The sequence below is a fragment of the Lemur catta genome, chromosome 4 (genome assembly GCF_020740605.2).
Source record: "Lemur catta isolate mLemCat1 chromosome 4, mLemCat1.pri, whole genome shotgun sequence".
Lineage (NCBI taxonomy): Eukaryota > Metazoa > Chordata > Mammalia > Primates > Lemuridae > Lemur > Lemur catta.
In genome coordinates this window covers 60,739,640-60,766,119 of record NC_059131.1, presented here as the reverse complement: position 1 = coordinate 60,766,119, position 26,480 = coordinate 60,739,640, and the positions used below count along the sequence as shown (strand labels likewise).

Genomic DNA, 26,480 nt, shown 5'->3' with positions numbered 1-26,480 from the left:
AGACTAAAGGAATTTAGGGCCAAAGAGAGCAGTCTTACAAAAGTAGAAACATATGAAAATAATTCAGAATTATGTTAATATTTTTTAATGTAAAATTTGCTAGGGGTGACTATTATGAAAAATGCAAGACTTTGGACCTTAAAGAGTAGATTATTGGATATATAAGCCATCCTGTTCAAAAGAGAGGTGGGGGAGAGAGCAAGAATATCTCTGGGAAGAAACTATACGTATTCAATCTTGGAAGTAAAAGAAATGTAAAGATGAGAGTAGCCATGAAAAGGAAAATTAAGCATTTTTTATATTTGGAATCATTCCAAGGAAAATGTTGGTAATGGATCTCATCACCACAAAGTTCTCTATTTTGCCAAAGAAAGGCAAGCTATAATAATAGTAAATTTTTCTCCTAGATATGGAAAACTTAGTATCACATTTTTATATATTTGGTGATAAATTACTCACAATAGGGTTTTTAAGTTCAAAAGAAAATTAGGTACACAAGAGAAGCTAAACCTATTAAGATATTCTTGCCCCTACCCACTTCCTTCCTCCTCCCACTGCAATTGTCCCTTTTCCTCTTCTTTCTCTTTTTTCCTTGTACATCCCATTTTAATAGGTAATATTCAAGGTATGAGATTTGAAGACACACGTAGGTCTGATGGCAACATATGCTAAAGTCTGACTCACATATTTTTTTACAGAAAAAGATATTTTGCTTATATTATAAACAACTAAAATAATTTTGATTGATTCCTAGATATTTTCAATGTAATATTTGTCAACTAGATTGTGTAAATTTTTATTGAAGTATGATTGATAACTAAAAACTGTATACATTTAATATGTACAATGTGATATTTTGATACATGTATACATTTTGAAAAGATTACCACATCAAGCTAAGTAAGGTATCCATCACCTCACATAGCTACCTTTTGTGTGTGTGGTGAGAATACTTAATATCTACTCTCTTAGCAGATTTCAAGTATATATAGTACATTTTATATATATATATATATATATATATATATATATATATGCTGTGTAGTAAGTTTCCAGAACTCATTCATCCTCTAACTGAAAGCTTGTACCCTTTGACCAATATCTCCCATTTCCTGTACTCCCTAATCCTAATAACCACCCTTCTACTGTTTCTGTGACTTCAACTCTTTCAGATTCCACATAAAAGTGAGATCATGCAGTCTTTGTCTTTCAGTGTCTGGTTTATTTCATTAGCATAATGTCTGTCAGGTTCATCACTGTAGTGCAAATGGCAGGGTTTTTTTCTTTTATAAGTCTTCATCTAGTAATTCATTGAGCAACACTTAGTAGTTTCCACATCCTGGCTATTGTGAGTTATGTTTCAATAAACATGGGAGTGCAGATATTTCTTTGGCACAATGATTTTATTTCCTCTAGATATATACCCAGGGTTGTGATTGCTAAATTATATAGTAGTTCTATATTTAATTTTTGAGGGACCTCCATATTATTTTCCATAATGGCTATAAAAATTAACATTCACACCAACAATATATAATGGTTGCTTTTGTCAATATCCTTGCTAACACTTGTTATGTTTTGACTTTTGGATAATAGTCATCTAATAGGTGTGAGGTGGTATCTCATTGTGGTTTTGATTTGGATCTTCCTGATGATGAGTGATGATGAATAGCTTTTCAAACACCTGTTGGTCATTTGTAGGTATTACTTGGAAAAAATGCCTATTTAGGTACAGTCCCCAATATGACTATATTTGGAAATAGGGCTTTAGGTAATTAACATTAAATGAGGCCATAAAAGTGGGGGACTAATCTGATAGAATTGGTTGCCCTCTAGTAAAAGGATGATATCTCTCTTCCTCTCCCTTTTTCCTCTCCCCCCCCTTTCTCTCTCCCCTTTTCTCTCTGTCTACTGAGAATTCAGGAGAAGGCATCTGTCTACAATCTGAGAAGAGAGCAATCACTGGATACAAAACCATTTTGAACTTTCCAGACTCCAGACTGTAAGCAAATAATTTTTTATTAAGTAAACTACACAGTCTATGGTACTTTGTTATGGCAGCCCTAATTGTTTTTCTATTAACCCTAAGGACTACCTCCAAACTACTTCAGCTTGATGTCTCAATGTATACTTGACTACACTACATATTGTAAATATTTCTCAAAACTCCTTCCATCCTTCCATATAGATTAAATGCATTGCTAGTACTAATCACTAATAAAACTCTTACTTCATGTGTGTGTGTATGTGTGTGTGCTCATGTGTGCGATGATTTATATATGAATTTGAAAGAAGTATATGTGGAAGATGGCAAAATATTTTTCTCATAGTGCTATCTCAAATTACAGGCCTCCAAATATTACTTTAAAATAAAATCAACAGAGGGAAAATAAAGTGTAATTTCAGAGGAATATGGTATTCTAATATTTTAGTAAAGGGCTGAGCATGGTGGCTCGTGCCTGTAATCCTAGCACTCTGGGAGGCTGAGGTGGGAGGATTGCTTGAGATCAGGAGTTTGAGACTAGCCTGAGCAAGAGTGAGACCTCGTCTCTACTAAAAATAGAAAAAAATTAGCGAGGCAACTAAAAATAGAAAAAAAAATTAGCCTGGTGATGGCATGTGCCTGTAGTCCCTGCTACTTGGTAGGCTGAGGCAGGAGGATCACTTGAGCCCAGGAGACTGAGGTCACTGTGAGCTAGGTTGATGCCACAGCACTCTAGCCTGGGCAACAGAGAGAGACTCTGTCTCAAAAAAAAATTAGTAAAGTAAGTATTTTAATGATAGCTTTCTTTGTGTCTTTTTAATTCTCTTTTAAAAATAGAAAATATCTCAATGCATATAAACATTATTACTGCGCATGAGGTGAGTGCTTAGTATTAGTGTTTATTGCTTACTTTTGTTTTTATTTGTTTATATGTCAAGTCTTTCATTAAAGCTGTTGTATTGATAATGTTTCTGTTCTATGTAGGAAATATGTTTTCAAAAACTATAAAATATCAAGTACAGAATTTTGCTTTTTAAAAAAATGTTAGTAAGGACATTTAACATGAGATGTGCTCTCTTAACCCATTTCTAAGTGTAAAATGTAGTATTTTTAATGATAGACCTGATGTTGTACATCAGATCTCTAGAAATTACTCATCTTGCATAAGTGAAATTTTACACCCATTGAATGGCAACTCCCCATTTCCCTCTTCCCCCAACCTCTGGTAACCACCATTCTACTTTGCTTCTATGAGTTCAATTTTTTAGATAACTCATATAAACACAGTATTTGTCCTTCACCACCTGTTTTTTATGACTTAGCATAATGTCTTCAGTGTTTATGCATGTTGTTTTATATGACATGCTATAGACTGAATGTGTCACCCCAAAATTCATATGTTGAAACCCTATTCTGACAACTGATGCTATTAGAAGGTGGGGAGCTTGGTAGGTGAAGAGGTCATAAGGGAATTCCTCATGAATGGAGTTAGTGTCTTTATAAAAGAGATGACAGAGAGCTGAGCCTTTGTCCCCTCTGCCACATGAGGACACAGTGAGAAGATGGCCGTCTGTGAACCAGGCACATTATGCATTCACACATAATGAATGAATGAAAAATCAATGGACTTTTTACTCTAATATGTTTATTAAATTAAATGTCTTTACTATTGCAGGATTTAAGTTGGCTTTTCCACCTCAGAATATATTAAAAAGCACAAAAAAGAGTATTTTTATATGGAGAGCAAACATGTATCTGTAATTCCTGTCTAGACAACTTCACCATGCTTCTTGGACCCTATAGTTTCTTCACAGACCACCTGAGATAATCTTTTTATATGTCATAGCTCTTATAAAAATATCCCAGGATTTCTCATCTCACACACAAAAAACCAAAGTTTCCTGTATGGCCCATGGGTACCTGAGTACTTTAGTTTTCCCACATTCTCTATTGTATCTCCTTCCAGTCTCCTTGGTGCCAGCTGCACTCTAGTTACACTGATACTTTTGGTGGCCTTAGAGGACAGCCAACCACGTCCCTGCCTCATAGATATTGCACCACTGTGGCTTGCCACAGTACATTTTAAACCTTTTGTAACAGAAAACTGGTTTAAAAGAAAATTGCAAAAATTGTATTAAAATTGAAAATAAATATACTCTGACTTAAAAAAAATGATAAACACCAGGATGGACTATCATATGACATCTGTAAATGCACTCTTGTGGGTTTCTGTAGGATATAATGTGACCTTTCCCTTTTCTGTTATGCCTCTTGTTATTATAGTCATATATTTTAGCTGAAAAGACAATTTCTGATGTCAATTTATTTCCATGTCAAAGATAACATGCCATATCAAAACTCATTAACAAATACAAATTTCAAGTTTTTAAAATTATTGTCCAGCCTTTTGGACCTCTTTCTAACACTAAATCAATTTCATAATGAAGTCTTATCTCTAATATCTCATTTTATCTTATTTATTAAATGTCTCAATCATTTCTTTGTCCAGTGATTTTTCTCTTTTTGAATTTCCTACAATGGGAATCTAAGTGCAATATTACATCTTGTGTAATATATTTTTCAGTTTCTATCCAAATATATCTATTCCATATGAAGAGTAAGAGAAAAATATAGAATTAATTTGATTAATTCCAATAAATTATTTTACAAGAAAAGAAATCAAGTTGTTTATAGGATAGTAGTGTAAGAGGCTATCAACACTCAAGTTACTTCACCATTGTGATAAAATTTTCTTTTGTTTTGTTTCTTTTCTGTCATTTTTGTGGGGACCAAAACAAAAAATTACCTCTCTATTTGACATACTGCTCAATTTTAGAGGCCACATGAACAAGTTCTACACTTACTTTGCTTACTCTTTACATGAGTTGTAAACAGAGAGTAAGCCAGTGAAGGGATGGGCTTTTAGTCTGTCTTCAAATCCTTCATGTGATCAAAAGTTTTTTATGATCACTTACTGGCCCTTGGCATCCTCCATTTCCTAGTACTCTCGAATAAATGATATTGTTGAAATTCTGTTGTTGATCACTGTCACTTCCGTCTCAGAAAGACTTCACATAAAGTTGGTCAAAGTCTGTATAATATATCTTCAATATAGTATAGGACTCAGTATGTTCTATATTAAAACAAAGGCAAAACCCACAAGCACATAAAGAAACAAACACTCAGCAAGGATTCTAATTAATTGACAAAAATATGCTCCCTGTTTGCCAGAGCTGTCATGATTTTTTTGATATTTTCTTTCAGTTCTTATTTCAGTAGAATTTTAGATATAAAATAAAATAGAGATTAGATACATGGCTTACAATTATTTTTATCCTAAACATATAACCATTTTTTAAATAAAACTATTATCTCTATTACAATTTCAAATATTTTTTATGAGTTTATATCTGATACATGCATTGTCAATTTAAAACAGTGGTTCCTAATAGGAGAGGGGTGATATTGTCCCCAAACCCCAGGGAATATTTGCAAACTCTGCAGATATATTTGGTTTTCACAACTGGAAAGAGTATCACTTGCATCTACAGAGCAGAGGCCAGGGATGTTGCTGAAAATTATACAATTCACAGGACAGCTCCCACAAGAAATAATTAACCAATCCATAATCAATCAATAGTGCAGAGATCGAGAAATTCTATTTTTTGTTAAAAAAATTGAATATGCAATATACAATGAACATAATTATATTCATGTAAGTCTTTTTTTCCCTCAAGTGTTGAGAAAAAAATAATCCCTACATAATATTTTTATTCTTTCTGGCATAGACAAGGACATAGATTTGTTTATTTAAAAATTATCTAGGGAGTAAATAATCTCTTAATGCAAATGCACAATGATAATGTCTACTAGGAACTAAAGGAAATGTTGGCAGATTCAGTATAGTTTAATTTGTTTGTCTGTATTTTCAGTTGAAGATTCCCTGTAGAGAAGTAGAGAGCTCAATTAACACACTAAAAACTACCTCCAGAGTAAGGCAGTAAGGGAAAATCCCACACAGTATCTGATTGACATGAGATTCCCTGTCTTTTCTTGTGGGCTATTAAGTGCTCATCAAAAGCATAAAAAAGAACTCCTTCAGCTAAATTCCTAAATATCCCAAGACCACGGATTAACCTTTCAAACATGGCAATATTCAAATTGTCAGTTAGGCCTAATGCCTATGTTTGTTGTTGTGGTTGTTGTTTTAATTTTGTAGTTCTGGCAATTCTCTTCCCACAGGGACCATATATGAATCTCTCACTATCTTATATCTAAATATGTAAGTATATTCTAATAATACAATATACCACTTTTCATAATACTCTACAATACTATTAGAAAAATCACCATTGACTTGAATTAACCATTTTCTCAGACTTGCTCCTATTGAAGGGATCACAAAAATAATATTCTATTATTATTCAGAACATTCTATTCTGTTAATAATATGTATTTTGGTGTAAAGGTCTCATTGAGAAAATCAAGAAAAATCTGTTGAAATGTATCTCATTAATCATCTATGAAGAGCAAGGAGTGCTTCCAAACTTGTTTTATCAGCATTACCCTGATATCAAAGTCTGAAAGAAAACTACAAGAAAAGAAAATTATAGGCCTATATCCCTGATAAATGCAGATGCAAAAATTCTCAACAAAATACCCAAAAATTGAGTCCAGCATTTTATTAAAAGGATTGCACACCATTATCCAGTTGAATTTATCACTAGGATGCAAGGATGGTTCAACATATGCAAATCAATAAATGTGATACAGCACAGTAACAGGATGAAAGATATCAATTATGATTATCTCAAAAAATGCAAAAAAAAGCATTTGACAAAATTATCACCTTTTTATGATAAAATCCTCAACAAATTAAGTATAGAAAGAATGTGTATCTACACAATAAAGACCAAATAAGTCAACAGCTAATGTCATCCTTGATGATGAAAAACTGAAAGTTTTTCCTTTAAGATCAAGAACAAGGCCGGGCGCGGTGGCTCACGCCTGTAATCCTAGCTCTCTGGGAGGCTGAGGCGGGTGGATTGCTCGAGGTCAGGAGTTCGAGACCAGCCTAAGTGAGACCCCCGTCTCTACTAAAAAAAAATAGAAATAAATTATCTGGACAACTAAAAATATATTTAGAAAAAGTTAGCCGGGCATGGTGGCGCATGCCTGTAGTCCCAGCTACTCGGGAGGCTGAGGCAGTAGGATCGCTTAAGCCCAGGAGTCTGAGGTTGCTGTGAGCTAGGCTGATGCCACGGCACTCACTCTAGCCCGGGCAACAGAGGGAGACTCTGTCTCAAAAAAAAAAAAAAAACAACAAGATGAAGATCCCACTGTGATATTGTGGAATATATATCTGGTCTTCATGACCATTTCCTGGCATATAATGCTTAAAATCCCTGGAATCTACAAAAGGATAAGTGTGTTTTTGTGTGCTAATGAGTTTACTTATAGCTGGTAGTCCATAGGTAGTTTCATGTTGGGGGCTGGTCACCACCTCTCAACCTCCAGGGAGGGAGAAGTGTTGAAGGTTGAGTTGCTCTCTAGTGGTAAATGATATAATCAATCATACCAACATAATGAAGCTTTTATATATCCCAAAAGACTAGGTGCTGGGAGTTTCTCAATAACAGAGTATTTGGAGGTTATTGCAGCAAATACTTAAAAATGTACAAGTGGCTTTGGAATTGGGTAATGGGTAGAGACTGGAAGAATTTTGAGATGCATGCTAGAAATATAGATGTTACAGGTGATTCTGGTGAGGATTCTGAAAAAAAAAAAAGAGGAGAGCTGTACAGAAAGCCTCTATCTTTTTAGAGAATATATAAATAACCACAAACAGAATATTGGTAGAAATATGGATATTAAAGGATATTCTGTTCAGATCTCCAACAAAAATGAGGAATGTGTTATTTGAAACTGTAGGAAAGGTGATCTCTGTTGTTAAGTAGCAAAGAATTTGTCTGAATTATATTCTAGTGTTGTGGAATATAGAACATGTTAATGATGACATTGGATATTTAGATGAGACAAAAAATGTTGAAAGCATAACCTCAGTCCTACAGACTGCTTATATATAGTAAAATTCCAGAAGAATGACATTATTAAGCCAAAAGTGTAATAGAGTAGTTGGTACCTCCTCCCATAAATATGGAAGAGAAATATTGAGAGTGGGGAATATGTAACAGAGGGAATGGCCTGGAAAACTTCCTCCACTCTTTTGGGAACTGTAGCCTGGCCTACATCCTTGAGACAGGTTAAGTCTTTTGCTAAAACTCCCACGTGGCACCAGCCCCACTGGCAGAGTTGGCAAGCTTTATTTTTGGCAGAGATGGGACAATTAAAATAGTTAACCATAGTAATTGTCTGAAGCCAAGAACCTTCCCCTTAAAAGCTCTGTATTTCTGCCTATGTTTGGGAAATTTGGGATTTTGAGACAAGAAGGTCTACCATATTTCCTCCTTTGCCGGCAAAGTAGGCTGTCTTTCCTTCCCCATTAAACTGCTTGTCCTCATTCTGATTCAGACTAGTGGACAAGTGGCTGAGTTTTGGGTAACAAAAGGAACCAGAACTTAAAGATTTGAAAAATTTTCAGCCTGTCCATATTTCAAAAAATGAGAAAGTATGTTCTGAAGAGAACACCAATGATGTGGCTGAACTATCACTTGATAAAGTGATTATGAGATTGTATGAGAAAAAATGCTGCCAATTTGAAGTGAAGAAAATGGAGATGGGATAAAATGAAGAAGGATATGAGACTTAGAAGGATAGTAAAATCAAATGTGCTATTCTTCAAGAAAAGGGAAGAATGACTCCAAAGGTGATTCAGAGATTTTCAGAGCTTCCTCCTTGATTTCAAAGGGTGGATTTGCTATCTGGGTTTCCAAAGGCCAGATAGCCTCTACTCAGAGCCTTGAGGGCAAGACCTCCACCCAACATACACTTGATAGTGGGATCACTGTGCCACTGTGCCACTGGGACTGAAAAGCAGAGCATTAAATAAATCAAGATTATTCTCAAGACTTAAAATCTGATAGAATTTGCCTTGCTAAGTTTTGGACTTGCTTGGAACATTTCACCTCCTTTTTGATTTCAATTTTTCCCCTTTGAGATGGGAGTGTCTATCCTATACCTATCTCACAATTGTATTTTATAAGCACCCAACTTGTTTGATTTCACAAGTTCATAGCTGGAGAGGAATTTTGTCTCAGGATGAACAGTGCTTAGAGTCTCACTCATATCTGATTTAGATGATATTTAGATGAGACTTTGGACTTTAGATTTGAGGGTAGATATCGGAATGAGTTGAGACTTTTGAGGCTGTTGGAATGAAATAGATGTATTTTGCATGTGATTACATGAATTCTGGGGGCCAGGGTGGTATGCTATGGACTGAACTGCATCCCTCCAAATTTCATATACTGAAGCTGTAGCCCCCGGTTAAAGGAGGCTTTAAAGGTGGGGAAATAATCTGATATAATTTGTGGCCTTGTAATAAGAGGAAGATATCCCTCTCTCTCTCCTTCTCCTTTTCCCTCTCTTTCTTTCATCTCTCTACATCTGTTTCTGCCATGTGAGGACACAGGAGAAGGCTTCTGCCCACAATCCAGTAAAATAGCAATCACCAGAAATCAAACCTTGCTGACCCTTCATTTTGGACTTTCAGACTCCAGACTGTGAGAAAATAAATTTTTATTGTTGAAGCCATCCCAGTCTATGGCATTTTGTTATGGCAGCCCTAGCAGACTAATATAGGTTTGTAACCCAATACAACTTAACTTATTTTGTGCTCAAATTGTTCTAGCTCTGGCCATTCGGAGTTCTTTTAGTTGGCTCCGGTATCCCTTTTAAATACTCCCATCAGTGTGTGCGTGTGCGTGTGCGTGTGTGTGTGTGTGTGTGTGTGTGTGTGTGTGTGTCTTTTCTTACTTTCTGACATTACAAGATGTCTCAGGGTCATACTACATATTACATTTCCTGCAAAAGTCATAGAATCAGTCATTTCTGCAAAAGTGTTCATTCTTTTTATTGAAGAATGGTATTAGAAACCAATATTTCAGTGTTAAATATGTTCATTGCTCTTATATTATCTTTAGTTCTGGCCCTTATCAGGTGACAGAGCAAAAAAAATGTACTTATAACCTATGTATGTTCACCTGAACATGAGTTTTTAGTGATGTCACTAACTCTAGTTCATTACCCTATGTATCATTCTAGCTAGTCTCTTCCTTTTGCTTATATGCAACTTCCCACTCCAACAGTGAGAAACATGGCTACAATCATCTACCATACATTATTTAATTGTTAATTTCCAGTAATACATATGGTGATATAAGAATAGATAATTCATACTCCTATGAGAAATAACTTTATCAACTAGTCTATAGGACTTATGTATAGCTTATTTTGCCTTTAGTTTTACAGACTCCCCTCATTTACAAAATTACATAAATCAGCACCTTTTCCCCCCAACTCTGGTACATTGAAAAGAAAATATTTTCTACTGTTATTGGGTGGGGTATTCTATAATCTATATTAATTTGATATAATTGCATAAATGTCAATTAGATCAAATTGAGTGTTCAAACCAATGTTATATAAATGTCATTTCAGTTTGAAAAGTATTTTTGACCTATCTTCAATCTCATTGATTCTTTCCTTGGCCATTCACAGGGTATGAAAGGGCTCATCAAAGAAATTTTCCACTTCTGTTACAATGTTTTTAATTTCTAGTATTTCCTTTTGATTCTTTTCTAGAATCTTCAACTCTCTGCTTACACTACCGATCTGTTCTTTTATGTTGTCTCTGTTTTCTATGAGGGCTCTTAATTATTAATCACATTTTATTTAAATTCCAGGTTTTACAATGGTAACATCTCCATAAGGCTTGAGTCTATTCCTGATGCTTGCTTTATCTCTTCAGATTGTGCATTTTCTTGTATTTGGGTGTACCTCATAAAGTTTTGTTGAAAGCCAGACAAGTTATATTGGGTAGTAGGATCTGTGGTAAATAGGTCATTATCATAAGGATTTGTATTAATCTGGTTAGGAGTTGGATTTAGTTTAATGTTTACTGTATTTATAGGTGCCATAGGCTTCCGATTGCTCTAAGAACCTTGTTTTTGCTTGTCCTTTTGACTTTGGGCTTCCCTAAATATTTCTCCTCAGAGAGAACCTTCGTCTTATAGCTCTTTAATTTGTAATTTACTGCTATTTTACCCTGGTACTGGTGGCAAAATATGAGAGAGAGAAACCAAACCATACTATGATCTTGAGATTAAATCTAGATCTTTTTGTGGACCTGTGTTTCTGGGATGTGCCTTCAAAAACATTTGGAATAACTTTTTCTCACCTTAGGTAAGGTAGGAGGCCAGAGGGGGGTGTGCGTTAGAGTAAAGCCTTTCCACGAGTTGGCTATGGCTTTTCTCTTGAACAGTAGGTTTTCGGTATGGAGAATGCTCTGGGTGTATTTCGTAAAGATTATCTTTCCCTTCCCCTGCTAGATAAATGAGTGTATCTTTCTTAGATTTTTCAGCTTGCAAATCTGGTGGGGTCTCTGAAGGTAAAAACCATAAATGTCTGGAAGCTGTTCTGTGGCTGCTACCTCCAGAATTTTCTCACTGCCATATTAGTACACATCCAGTTTGCAATAATTCATTGAAATTGTTCCTACTGATTTTCATCTGTATCTCTCTGGATGTTCCTATTTCTCCAGATTTCTGCAAACACACTTCTCTGATAGATCCAAGAGAGAAGACCCAAATTATTAATATTGAAACCAAAATAGGACACATCATTACAGACCCCATGGACATTAAAAAGATAATACATGAATATGATGAACCACTCTAGGCTTACAAAACTTACAACCTAGATGAAATTGACCAATTCTTTAAAAGATACAATCTGCCAAAACTCACACAAGAACTAGATAATCTGAATAGGCCTATATCTGTTAGATAAGTTAAATCTATAAATAATAATCTTTCAAAGCAGAAATCACCAGGCTTAGAAGCATTCTCTGGTGAATTCTATAAAACATTTAAAGAAGAGATTTTACCAAGTCTCTACAATCTCTTCCAGAATGTAGAAGCAGAGGAAATATTGGGAATACCTCCTAACTCATTCCATGAGGCTAGCATTACCTTAATACCAAAACTAGAAAAGAAAAGAAAGCTACAGACCAATATACCTAATAAACCTAGATGCAAACATTCTCAACAAAATATTAGCAAACCGAATGCAAAAAAGTATAAAAAAAATTAAATACCATCATCAAGAGTGATTTATCTAAGGTATGTGAGGATAGGAATAACAATTGCAAAGCTTTTTACATGTCCTAGCTTAAACTGAAAATCTCTCATGTAATTTCAATTTTTATTTTCATGATACCAAGAACGTTTAATGTCTTTTACTCATTTGGATATTGGTCGTGTATGTGTGTGTGTGTGTGTGTGTGTGTGTTTGTGTGTGTGTGTGTAAAAGAAAAAAGTCTAGGTAAGAGAAAAGAAAGGAGATAATATTTGTGATACATACTATTGATAAAGGACTTATACCCAAAATAAACACTACAAGTCAGTAACAAAAAGACAAACTAACACAAATGTTGCTTTTGGCATAACTTACCCCTCTATCATCCAGATTTATTGACCATATATATACATAAAATACCTTGTAGATTTTTCCACTCATCTTATTCTGTACTTTTATCATCTAATACAAAGCACTGTCATCTTTTACTTGAACACTATAATTGCCTTCAGATTTAGTCTTCTTGCTTCCAAGCTCAATCCTCATATTTCCATCCTTCACAATTAGCTAAGTGATTTTAAAAACATAAACATGATTCATTTCCCTGCTTAAAACTCTTCAGCAGCTTCCAATTACCCATAAGATAATATCCGCAATTCATATCTTAGTCTCCAAAGCTTACTGTGTTGTCACTCACCACTTCAACTTCTTACATTATCTCCTACTCACGTATTAGGCTCTATCAACTCTGGCCTTTGTGTTGTTTCTAACATGTACTCATGCGTATGCCTGACTTACGTTATTTTCTCAGCCTAAAGTTATTTTTACATGGTGAGCTTTTTCTTGTCATTGAGATTTCAGCATAAATGTTAATTATTAAGAGAGCCCTTTTCTTACCATCTAATTTAACATAATCTTCTATGCCAATTCAAATGTTTATAGCTGTCAGAGAAACTCTTATTCAACTCGTTTAAATATTAGTAATAAGAAAGATATATAACTTCACTTGATAGGAAATCCTGAGTTAGGGTTGGCTCTGGGTACAATATCTGAACTGACTCTATGTTATCAGAGACACAGTTTTGTCCCATTTTACGTAAAATCATTTTTATGGTGTCAACCCAGTAAACATTGAAGATAAGAGACAATGACAGCTGGACAGGCAACAAGTGGGGCCAACCAACTGCTATCCCTTCTCATACAATTATTTTTTTATATTCTATTATTCTAGTTCTTAGCATAGCATTAATTACTATTTGATATTTTCTTGTTTGTTTATTTTTTAGAAAGATATTTATATAATGATATAAATTGCAGACTCTTGAGCTTCCCAGCTTAAGTTGAATTCCTGACTTTAGTTCTTCCTAACTGATCAGTTTACTTAACCTCTGTGTGCCTCAGTTTTTCACAGTAAAGTAAGTGTGATAATATTAATATCTATATCAAGGCATTGTTGTAAGTATCGAAGGAGGTAATATATGTAAAACACTCATAAGAGTATGTGGTATATACGAGCTGTTTCAGGGTCTACTATATATTCTGAAATATAATTTATTGCTTTTGTTGTCACCCTCTCCACAGCCACACACACACATGCCAGAAAATGAGTCTCATTAGAGCAAGGTTTTTATGTGACTTTATGCAGAAAAGAATTAATACAGCAGACCTGAGATGGCTATTTTTTTTAACATCTGCTTGCAAGGTAAGCACTCATCTGGTACTTGAAAACTTGGATTTCAGAAGGGTTCCCACCATTCCTTAACTAATAAGAAAAGCTCACTCAGCCTAAACTGTGCAAACAATATGGCCCATGCTGAATACTTGCTTTCCCTCTGGGAGACTGAAATTTTGTCCATGTTAGGCATAGAGTGCCTTCGTGAACAGCAACCAATAAAAACTCTGGGTACTGAGTCTTTAGTGAATTTTCCTGATAGTATTTCACATATGTTGTCACCACTCTTTGCTGTAGAAATTGTGTTCTGTGCAACATCACTGTTAGAGGTCTCTTTGTGGCTTGTACCTTGTTTCCTCTGGACTTTGCATTATGCACCTCTTCCCTTTGCTGGATTTTCTTTGTTTCCTTTTGCTGTAATAAATCATAGCCATGAGTACAACTATATACTGAATACTGTGAGCCCTCCTACTAAATCACCAAACCCTGGAGGGATCTTGGGGACAGTGACACAAACTTGTTTACCAAAACCTACAATAATGGCTGGTTCATAGTAGATTCTCAATGAAAGTTGAATAAATGGATGAAATAATAAATGAATAATTGTAAGTCTATATGATCATACAAATTTGGAGGGAAAAAAACCTTTAGTACAGAAAAGAGGCCCTTTTCTGCCAAATGGACCATGCTCCTTGATGGCTGTTTGCTTATCACAATTTATCATAAATAACTCATATGTCAGAATGATGGGTCATGAGGAAATTATGGAAAGGGAAAAATTATGAATGTACAAACAATTTCACTATGTCCACCAGCTGTTTTGGTTAATGCCTTAACCATCAGGATAAAAACGATGTGGAATATAACTGTTGGAATGCTACAATAAAAAGCTACTAATAAAGATATAATGGGTATTATGGTTAAATCTCATCCTTAATTCCACCCCAGGTGATTAGAGTGGAGTAAGTCACACAGTTAAGATAAGTGGGCAGGCTTAGGTCATTGTGAATCAATGGAGTCTAGGAGAAGAAAGTGAAAATATATTGATATGCAAAAATCAAGGATTTTAGAAAGGTGTATTGGATCACTGTCCCTGCTTCATGTGTGAGTTCAGTACAGTTTCTCATTCTCTTTCCATTTTGGAAAAAACAAACTGCTAAATTTGTATTTTAGTTATTTAATTTTTAGCCTGAATTTGAATACTTTTAAGAGCACTGCACAGAATACTGAGTTTCCTTTCTCTTTCTATTACTACATCCTAATATACTGCTTGGCATGTAGTAATTGCTCGCTAGAAGAAAGGTTAGAATTGTGGCTATAGTCTGGTAGGTAAGATCACTTGGAGCAGAAGTATTGGAGTTGAAGATGTCAATTCACAGTGGGGAGACTTAAGAATCTGTGGATTTTCATATATGGGGGGGTCCTAGAACCAATGCCCCACAGATACAGAGGACAATTATAACCATAAAGTGCTTGCAAATATTAAAAGGAACAGTAGAACTTAGAAAAGCAATTTTAGCCTTTAGAAAGGCAATTAGCCTTTAGAAAGGCTAGACATTATTATTATAATCTAAGGAAGTGGTAATAAATGAAAGAGTAATGTTTTATGAGATTATTCAAGGCCTTGAATGGTAGACTTTGTTTATATGACAGAAATGAAATTTTTAGCAGAAGGATGACATATTATTTTTGTGATTTTATTTTAAACAGTTTTTCTTTCTTATAGCCAAACATTATTAGAACAAAGAGAAACTAGAAAAAACTTACAAGTTTATTACAGAAATTCAGGTGATAAGAAATAAGCATTAATGATTATTTCTATTACAAAAGTAGAAATAGAAATAAAATAATGGATATAGCACTTTAAGAATTTTTCTATGTATCTAATTCCTATTAATTTAGTCTTTTATTTTTAATTAAATAATATTCTGCTTATAATTAATACTATACATTGCCTAGCATAATTATTTAAGTATTTTTAAATTTAAAGTTTGAAAAATTTCTTCTATATTTCAAAATTTCTTAATAATAATTATTTGAGGCTACACAATTTTTCTTTAAATAACTTACAGTTTTATAGACAGGACTTTTAAAGCAGTTCACATTCAATAAAGAATTTTTGAAGAAAAAATAAATTAATTTATAAGTAAATCATTTATTTTCTGTCACAGGAAATTAATAGATTACAACTAAATCCTAACAACACTTCAGAGGTTAAAGCTGCATTATTGTAAAGAAAGTCTTGTATTTGGGTTTTAAGAAAATTTTGATTTTTTTTTTTAGAAAAACACATATTAAATTTTGAGAAAAAAATGTGCTCAATGAATTTTTGAAAGGTTTTATTTTAAGGTCATTTGAATGTAATAGTTTATCAGGATTAAAATGTCACTCTCTTTTCCTGCATGTTCAACTCTTTGAAGAAACAAGGCTGAAAATCAAATATGGTAACATTTTCTTTCACTTAATTCAAAAGGCCTCTGGAAAGTAATGAGATTTATTCTGTGAGAATTACTTTATAATTGTTCTTTAACCACACTGTGATATCTGATAATGTCAAAATGATTTTGCTTGAGGGAATGTGATTTTAGCCCCTGAAGAAAATTAATTACTCTCCTTAAATAAACAGCATTTTATATGTCTTATGTGAACCAAGGGAATATTTTTAAGGTTAATTAATCTGTCTCTAACAATTGCAGAGAAATTTGGGGGGAAAAAATTACTTATGTATTCAGGTCAGTTTGCTTATGCTAATAAACTGACCACACAAGGAAAATATCACTTTCATTCAGTCATATTTAAAGAAAATTATTTACATTTAATCTCAAATCTAAGATATAACTCTGTTGTGTAATCTAGTTTCCAATGTGTCTTCTTTAAAATCTTGTGCCAAAAATTCTGCTAATCCATTTAACAAATGCTTCATTTACTCTAAAAAATGTTAAATCTATTTTTTGTTTTCTTGATGTTTTCATGTGTTAAAGCTCTTCTGTATATTAACTCCTCAAGCCTTTGTATATAGATATATGTATTAATAAACAGAATCATGGATTACTAATTTTTTTTTTTTAATTTCAGCTCATCATGGGGGTACATAAGTTTAGGTCATATACATTGTCCATGTCCTGCCCATCCCCCCGAGTCAGAGTCCCAAGCGCGTCCGTTCTCATTCTCCAGACAGTGCGCCTGGCACTCATCATGTAGTCATACCTCCATCCCCTCCCCCTCCTCCCCGGGTCTGCACCTTCAAGCATGACCATTCCCCAGAGGGTGTGCAACGCACTCGTCATGTAGGCATACACCCATCCCCTCCCCCCACCCCCCATCCCAGTCTGATACCCAATTGGTATCCTTCCCCGATGTACATTTAGGTGATGATCAGGGAAACCAGTTTTCTGGTGAGTACATGTGATGCTTGTTTTTCCATTCTTTGGATACTTCACTTAGTATAATGGGTTCCAGCTCTCTCCAGGAGAACCAAAGAGATGTCGTATCATCGTTATTTCTTATAGCTGAGTAGTACTCCATGGTATACATATACCACAGTTTACTAATCCATTTGTGGATTGATGGGCACTTGGGTTGTTTCCACATCTTTGCGATTGTGAATTGTGCTGCTATAAACATTCGGGATTACTAATTTATCGAAAAGGGTCAAGAAAAGTACCAGCATCTGTTTAATATACTTACCTTTTAGACAGAGTAATGAGATGTGGGATACAGTAAGGTGAATATACATGGACTATCATATTTTTATATTATTTTTCTTTTCATACTATTTATTTTTCATTGCATTACTTTTCATATTGTTCTGATAAATTTGAGGATTTTTACACATATTTTGCATTTGTTATTTATTTATATTTTTAGAACAATAAGAAAGTCTCTTCTACCCTCACCCCCTATAAAAAACTGTCCATGACAAAGAAAAGTCATACTATAGATAGCTGAAATGTATAATTCTAGTATTTATAATGTAGATATTAAGCTCATAAAACACTATAATGAAATATATGGTTTAGTTTAAATAATATTTATAAATTATATTCATATATTCAACAAGTGATTATTAAGCATATTTATGTGCCTGATACCATTCTAAGTGCCTGGGATGCATCAGTGAACAGGATAGACCCAGTACCTTGTGATGGAGCTTCCTATTTAGTGAAGGAGGACATTAGAGACACAAATGTATAAACGAATCATTGAACAGGATAATAATTGCAGGCAGAAATGGATTCTATGAAATAAATAAACTACAATGATGAGGAAGAAAGTGACAGATAGACAGCTTTAGATTGGAGGATAAAGTGAGGCCTTTGAAGGAATAATAACTCATGTGAGACTTGAATGACAAGATGAAATGTAGAGAGTTAGAGGCTGAGGAATTCAGGCCAAGGAAGTAGCTCAGTGCATATGTTGTCAGACATACTTCCAAGACATAGACATAAATAAAGTTTAAATCAGCTTGGCTATTCCAGAAATTCATTGCAGATCACTAGATCTGGAGTCTGAGGAAGAAGAGGAGAATTTGTAAGAGTAGAGGTTGAAGTGGAATTCCTCTGTCATTTAGGGAAAAAAGTCACACAAAAAATATCACTGACATTTATAATTATATGGCTTATTTAAAAACAGCAGTATAATTTATTCCTACTTTATTTAAAGGTTTTGAAGACCTTATGATGGTATTCACAAGGGAGAGTTTACAATTTTGATACGCATCATGATTTAAAGACACTGTGGTACTGTTGGTAAAATAAAGGTAAATAAAAATATTAAAACTTTTCCAGTTCCATATTCAATCACTGACAAGACGTACAATCATTTTGGGGTTGATAAATTCATTCTAGTCTTCTAGATTAGCTCAAAGAAACTTTAGTTTTCTTTTTTTGGATTATAAAATGAAAGTTGCATGTATCTTTTTTCTATATACAATTCATAACATACATATTAGTTATGTATACATGTTGCAAATAGCTATGTTTGTAAAAGAAAAGATAATCTGTCACAGAAATATTTTGTGTGTGTAACAGCAACTGCTAATTTTGATGATTTTGTTGAAAAGATGTCTATGACTTATATGAATATATTCTAAAACTTGATTAAAAGAAATTTAAAATGATCATTTTAAAAATAAGAAATCTCAATATTTTAAAAATGACCTTTCTTCCCAAGTAAGTGTAAAAATTCCAATCAAATCCTGAAAAATTAGTGAGAGATAAGGGTCCTGTTTCATTCTTCTGCATGTGGCTGTTGAATTTTCTTATCACCATTTATTGAATAGGGTGTCATTTCCTCAGTGTATGCTACTGTCTGCTTTGTCATAGATCAGTTGGTTGAAGGTAGGTGGTTTTATATACGGGTCTTCTATTTTTTTTTTCTGTTGTTCCATTGTTGCTTTGGCTATTCAGGCTCTTTTCTGGTGCCAAACAAAGCATAGAACTATTTTCTTTAGATCTGTGAAGTATGATGATGGTATTTTGATGTGGATTGCATTGACTTTATAAATCACTTTTGGTAGTATGGACATTTTAACAACATTGATTTTGCCAACTGATGAGCAGGATATATTTTTCCATTTGTTTGTGTCCTCTGTGATTTCTTTCCTCAGTGTTTTGTAGTTCTCCTTGTAGAGATCTTTCACCTTCTTAGTTAAGTATATTCCTAGGTATTTTATTTTCTTTGTAGCTATTGTGAATGGTATTGAGTCTTTGATTTGAATCTCAGCTTGACTGTTATTGGTATATAGAAATGATATTGATTTATGTACATTGATTTTGTATTCTGAGACTTTGCTGAATTCATTTATTCATTCCAGGAGTCTCTTGGATTCTTTGGGGTTTTCTAGATATAATGTAATATTGTAAACAAAGAGCAATAGTTTTCCCAATTTGGATGCCCTTCATTTCTTTTTCTTGCCTGATTGCTCTGGCTAGGACTTCCAGCCCTATATTGAATAGTAGTGATGACAGTGCACACCCTTGCGTTGTTCTAGTTCCAGATGACATGATATTATATTTAGAAAATCTTTAAAAAAATCCAACAAACACTCTTACAACAGAGAAATGAATTCAGCAAGTTTTTAGGATACAAAATCAACATTTAAAAAAAAAGAACAGTAGCACTTATATATGTCAACAATGAACAATCTTAAAAAGAAATCAAGAAAGCAATTCTATTTATAATAGCTAGAAAAATATAAAATATATAGGGATAAATTTAACCAAAGAAGTGAAATATCTCAACAAAAAAAGCTATAAAACACTGATGAACAAAATTGATGAGGACATAAAAAATAGAAAAATGTCCTAGGCTAATTGGAGAGAATTAATATTCTTAAAATGTCAATACCACCTAAAGCAATTTACAGATTCAATGCAATCCTATGAAAATACCAATGATATTCTTCACAGAAAGTTTTGAAAAATCCTAAGATCTACATAGAACCACAAAAGACAGAGAATAACCTCATCAATCCTCAGCAAAAAGAACAAAGCTGGAGGCATCAAACTACTTGACTTCAAAATATGGTACAAAGCTAGTGTAACCAAAACAACATGGTATTGGAATGAAAACAGACACATAAACCAACGGAACAGAATAGAGAACCCAGATATAAATCCACATATTTAAAGGCAACTTATCTTCCAGAATGACACCAAGAACATTAGGGTAATGATAATCTCTTCAATAAATAGTAAAAGGAAAATGGGGTAACTATGTGCAGAAGAATGAAACTAGATGTCTGTCTTTCACCATACACAAAAATAAAATCAGAATGGCCTAAAGACTTAAATCTAAAACCTGAAACTATGAAATTACTAGAAAAAGCACAGGGAAATTGCTTCATGAAATTTCACTGGGCAAGGAAATTTTGAATAATACCTCAAAAGCACAGACAACTAAACAAGAATAGACAAATAGGGTTACATGAAACTAAGAAGCTGCTACACAGTAAGGGAAACAATTAATAGAGTGAAGAGACAGCCCACAGAATGAGAGAAAGTATTTGTAAACCATGCATCTCGCAAGTGTTTATAACCAGGATATACAAAAAACTCAAACAACTCAATAGCAAAAAATTCAAATAATCCAATTAAAAAAATTGGCAAAGATCTGAATAAATATTTCTGAAAAGAAGATATACAAATGACCAACAGGCATATGAGAAAATATTCAACATTACAAATTAGGAAAATGCAAATCAAAACCACAATGAGATATCATCTCACCCCAGTTAAGAGGACTTTCATCAAAAAGACAGGAAATAATGGTTGCTGGCAAGGATGTGGTGAAAGGGGAATGCTTGTACACTGTTAGTGGGAATGTAAATTAGTACAGCCACTACGGAAAGAGTATAGAGAGGCCTCAAAAACTTAAAATAGAACTACCTTGTGATCCAGTAATTCCACTACTGAATATATATCCAAAAGAAAGGAAATCAGTATGTTGAAGAAATATCTGAACTCCCATGTTTATTGTAGCACTATTCGCAATAGCAAATATATGAAATCAACCTAAGTGTCCATCAACAGATGAATGAATAAGGAAAATAAGGTGTATATATATATATATATATATATATATATATATATATATATATGTATATATATATATATATATATATATATATATATATATATATATATACACAAAGGAGTATTATTCAGCCAAAAAAAAGGAATAAAATCCTGTCATTTGCAGCAACATGGATAGAACTAGAGGTCATTATATTAAGTGAAATAAGCCAGGCACAGAAAGGTAAATATTGCATGTTCTCACTCATATGTGGAGCCAACAAAGTGTATTTGGTGAATATAGAGAACAGGTTGGTGGTTACCAGAGGCCAAGAAGAGTTGGGTAAGTGAGAGATGAAGAGAGCTTGATTAATGGGTACCAAACTATAGTTAGATAAAAGGAATAAAATCTACTATTTAACAGTACAGTAGAGTGACTGTACTTACTAATAATCTATTGTATATTTCAAAATAGCTAGAAGAATTTGAATGGTTCCAACACAAAGAAAAGATAAATGCTTGAGGTGATAGATATCCCAATTACCCTGATTTGGTCATTACACATTACACAAATGTATCAAAAGATTACGTGTACCCACAAAGTATGCACAAGTATTATGTATCAATAAAAAGAAAGAAATAAGTGGTTTTCAAAATACCTACAGCCAGTATCATGAACTAATCTTAGCATTTCCTTTAAAATCAAGGAAAAAAATAAGGATGATTGTTTCCATCATGTTTATTCAACATGTTACTAGAAGTTGCAATTTGCAGGTTAGAATAATATCATTAAATGATGTAAGTATAAAAATTTGAAAAAAGGAAACTAAACTCTTACTGGGAAAAGATAATATAATTGTCTACTAAGAACATACCAAATTTATGAAAAAAATTATTATAATTAATAAAGTCTAGCATAATGGACAGGTCTCAAATTCATTTGTTTATACTTGCCACAAATCTTTAAAACTATGATTATTGGACTATAATTTACAATAGTAAGGAAATATTTAGAAAATATTTTTAAACTAATAAAACAAAAGATTTGTAAAACTAGAAAATTAAAAACTTTATTAAAAACAATTAATAATACCTAAATACAAAAAGTTACATTATGGCCACACAGTTATTAGAATCATAAAGGTATGTTTTCTGCAGATTTGTTGAACTTTAAATTAAAATCTTAAAGGAAATTATGTGGGAGTTTTGATACATTATTTCAACATTTATCAATCAGATATTTAAAAATTAACTATATAAATTAAGATATGATATCATTGAATCAAAGACAAATACAGAACAATGTGTCTTCAGGTGTAGTCTTGTCTTCAAATGGACAACTGAGACATTGTACACAAAAGACAATTCTAAGTGGCATGAGGCTTAAATGTGAAAGACAAAATTTAAAACTTTTAGAGTAATGTATTGGAAATATATAAGTAACTGTGAGACAGAGAAAGGTTTTTAAAATAAAACACAAACATAAACAAAACAATCCAGAAAATGATTGATAAATTTGATGACCATGAGTATAATTACTTCTGTACTTTGAAAGTCCTCTTAAGAGATTTTCCAGGCAACCAACTGGGACAAAATTATATCTCTCTCCCTCTCTCTTTATCTGTCTATATATACATATATATACACACACACACACATATATACACATACATAATATATATTATATATTATGTATATATAGTATGAATATTTGTATATATGTACATACACATACATACATTGTGCATAATGAAAAGCAAAAGATCTGTATCCAAAATATAAGAGAACTCTAATAAAATAATTAATAATAAAATTTGCATAGTAGGCAGAAATAATAAAATATACATCAACATTAGGGAACATTAAACTTAACGCATTAAAATATACATTCACAAAAATTTAAATATCTCATAATATGAAGTGTTAATAAGCAAGCAAGGAAAAAATCTTAGACATTGCTGTGTGGAGTCTTAAGTTTTTATAGTACTTTTAAAAAGCCATTTGGCATTTTCCAATGAAGTTGACAAGCCAGCAATACTTACAATGTGTCTTCTAAACAATAGCTGTTCAATAGTGGAGTTAAGTGAAATCAAGGGGCAAGTCAATAAAGGAAAGTGTAATTTTCTTATAGCACTCCATTGGTGGGGTTAAAATTATGACAGCAACATGATTTCAAGTGTGTATAAAATTCCCAGGTTTCAGTTATTTACCAGCAACAACACTAGCTGGAAACATAGCTTTAAATGTCATGATACACTCTAAGTCATGGACTGAGGAGGAATCACATGGAAAATCAATCCCTGTTTTCTCAGGTAGATAGAGAAGAATGACCTTCGAAAAGCGGGAAATTAGGCAATTAAGTTGTACACATATTTTTTGGAAATTTATTCCCCAAAACTCTCACAAGACCATTTCTACCTTTATCCTACCCCTTATATTTTCTTTGTCATATTTGGTAGTATTTTTCTTGAGTATAAGAATGTAGTTATTTTCATGTCTAATAATGTATCATATTCTAAAAATTGCACTGTTAGCTACCCATTCTTACTTAATTTGAGAGTTATAATTAGCTTCAATTTTCTTGAACAGAGTGAATGCAAAGTATATTGGATTTTAATTTAAAATGCTATTTCATAGTTGATTTAAGTGCTAAAACGTAATACACAAATTGCACTTTTAGTCAAATGACTCTGAAGTATTTTTTCAAGTGTATAATTAAAATATTCAAATGTGTACTGATAAGCCACTTTCAGAGGCTCTGGAGTATTCCTAAAGGTGACTTGGAAAAAAGCCGAAACCAAACTTCCTCTGTTCCACAACACCTGGTAGACACTTTGAATAATTTGTTTTTTAGGTACTTCAGAATAAGTCGCTTTTCACTAGTTATTAACATAACTCGGCAGAGTTAGTGTAGTTTGCATTTTATAGGCATTTAGAAGTAGGATATATTTTCAAATGACTACACCTCATTACCTTTAATAAGAGCAGCCTCGTGCTATTTCGATGGAAGCTATTCACAACCTTCATTGGCAAGTGTGATTTAACAAATGTGTTTATCTTATGCACATAATCATTGCCATCTCATCATAATAAAATCTTTTAAGCTCTTGACTTCTCTTCAAAACAGCTTATTCTTAAAAAATAAATAACTTTGATAATTTCTGACGTTTATTTCTGCATTTTCTCAAAGAGCTCAGGTTGCCTGCAAGACACTGTTTTGTCATTTAAGCTACTTAGCCAGAGCTGGAAAAGACAAATAGGTATTACATTTCATCAGATGATGAAAGTAAAGTTGACATTGGTCTCCTGTATCCAGAATCTCATTGTTTGCTGTGTTATATTTTGTTGTTGGATCAGTAATTTCCTGCACAATGTATATTACTTGTAATGATTTTTCACTCTGTGGTTTGTATATTAGTCTGTGGGTTAAAATCTCTCTTACAGATCTGTAGAAGCTTAAAAATTATTCCACTTTTCCCTGATACCAACATAATTTGACAAATCCAAATTTTCATTTATTATTGTGACAGACATTAATCTTTTTATTGTCAAATGTGATGTAAACATTTTTCCCTTCTAGAACAATTTAGAGCACATTAGGCGTATTGTGGGACTTTATTTACCCCACAAACACAGTATGCATACCAGCCCTGAATGAGACTCTCTATGTCCCACCAATTATACTACAAAAATCCAGAACATGACTAAACTTCACAGGACAACTCCTTTCTCCCACCTAATATAAACCTTTGTTTTAAAATGAAGTTTAGACTAAATATGCTAATATTTATAAGACAAATTAATTACGTGATTGATATAAAAAACTTGCAACTCACTTATAGCCTTCCAGTACAATTTCACCCAGACACAAAACCAGCAGGTTTAAATATCCTTGCATTATCATCCATGGGTCTATATTGCTTGCCTCAAGGTTCATAAACTGATAGCTAACACTCAAGTTACAATTTTCAAATTGTAGTCAGTGATCAGCTTGAATCAGAATCTACTGAAATCTTTGCGAAAAATGCAAACTACCTGGATACTCTCCAGCCTACAAAATTGATTATCTGGAAGGAACACTCATTTAACTAGCTAGCTTGGTGATGCCCACGTTGCAGAGATGCCTGAGAACGACTTCTCTGCTGTTTGAGTGTTGTTCTCATTCTCATTGTTGTTTCCTTCTCCTTTCATTCTAGAAAACATATGGAGGGGATGTAAGTGAATGAGAGCCAGGGGAAAGCTTGGATCCTGAATGAAAAAGACCAGACCGTGGGAGCAGAAGGAGAAAGTGTCACAGTGACCATGACATCTTAGTGACGGTGTTTTGTTCATGCACTCCATCTGCCTGAAATACCAAAGGACCAGACAGCAATGCTCAGATAAGAATCTGTTTTGGATCAGCAGAGTCTTCATTGCATCAAAGTCCCAGGGTTAAAGCAAGAGCTATGTATATCAACCTGCCATCCAGATGCAGATTTGAACATCCTTAAAGTGAATAGAAAGTAAGGTAAAATTCCAGCAGAAAAACATAAAGTAAAGACATTCTCCATTTCTGCCATGTTTAAAGATATATTAGAAACATGAACATTAAAAAAAGCAAGTAAATAATCGCATAGGACAAGCCTGAAAAGTAAAATACTGCAGAGCAAAGACAGGAGCACCATGCTGAAAACTGATGAGATGGTCAGAGTTCTGAAAATTATTTCTATAGAAGCTGAACCACTTGACATCCTCTCCCAGAGGCAGGAATCCCTGGGTGCTAGAAAAGGCACTGACAGGCTGAGCACATGTGTGTAACGCCTCTTTTCTTCTGTGAGTTTTATGGAAATGTAGCCCTAATGTGAGTGCTGGGATTTAGGAAGGAAGAAAACAAAACAGTAAAACTGACTTGAAAATTTCAATAACTATTGTCACTCTTGGGGCAGATAGGACCTGATGAAGATCCACTGATAGTGCTCCTAGCCCAGGAATTCACATCTTTACTGGGCTCCTTACAGTGAGAGCAGGCATAGCAAACAGAACAGGCTTAGAGAGCCTTCTAAATTAGAAAACT

General features: G+C 33.5%; 1 long non-coding RNA gene across 3 annotated transcripts in view; it reads left to right on the top strand.

Moving 5' to 3' along the window:
• Nucleotides 1–25,786, top strand: part of LOC123636457 — a 65,630-nt gene extending 39,844 nt beyond the window's left edge. For all 3 annotated transcript variants that reach the window (XR_006734544.1, XR_006734541.1, XR_006734543.1), the window contains one exon: nucleotides 25,624–25,786. This is a non-coding gene — a long non-coding RNA (uncharacterized LOC123636457). The remainder of the gene's footprint in view (nucleotides 1–25,623) is intronic.
• Nucleotides 25,787–26,480: the final 694 nt, after the last annotated feature.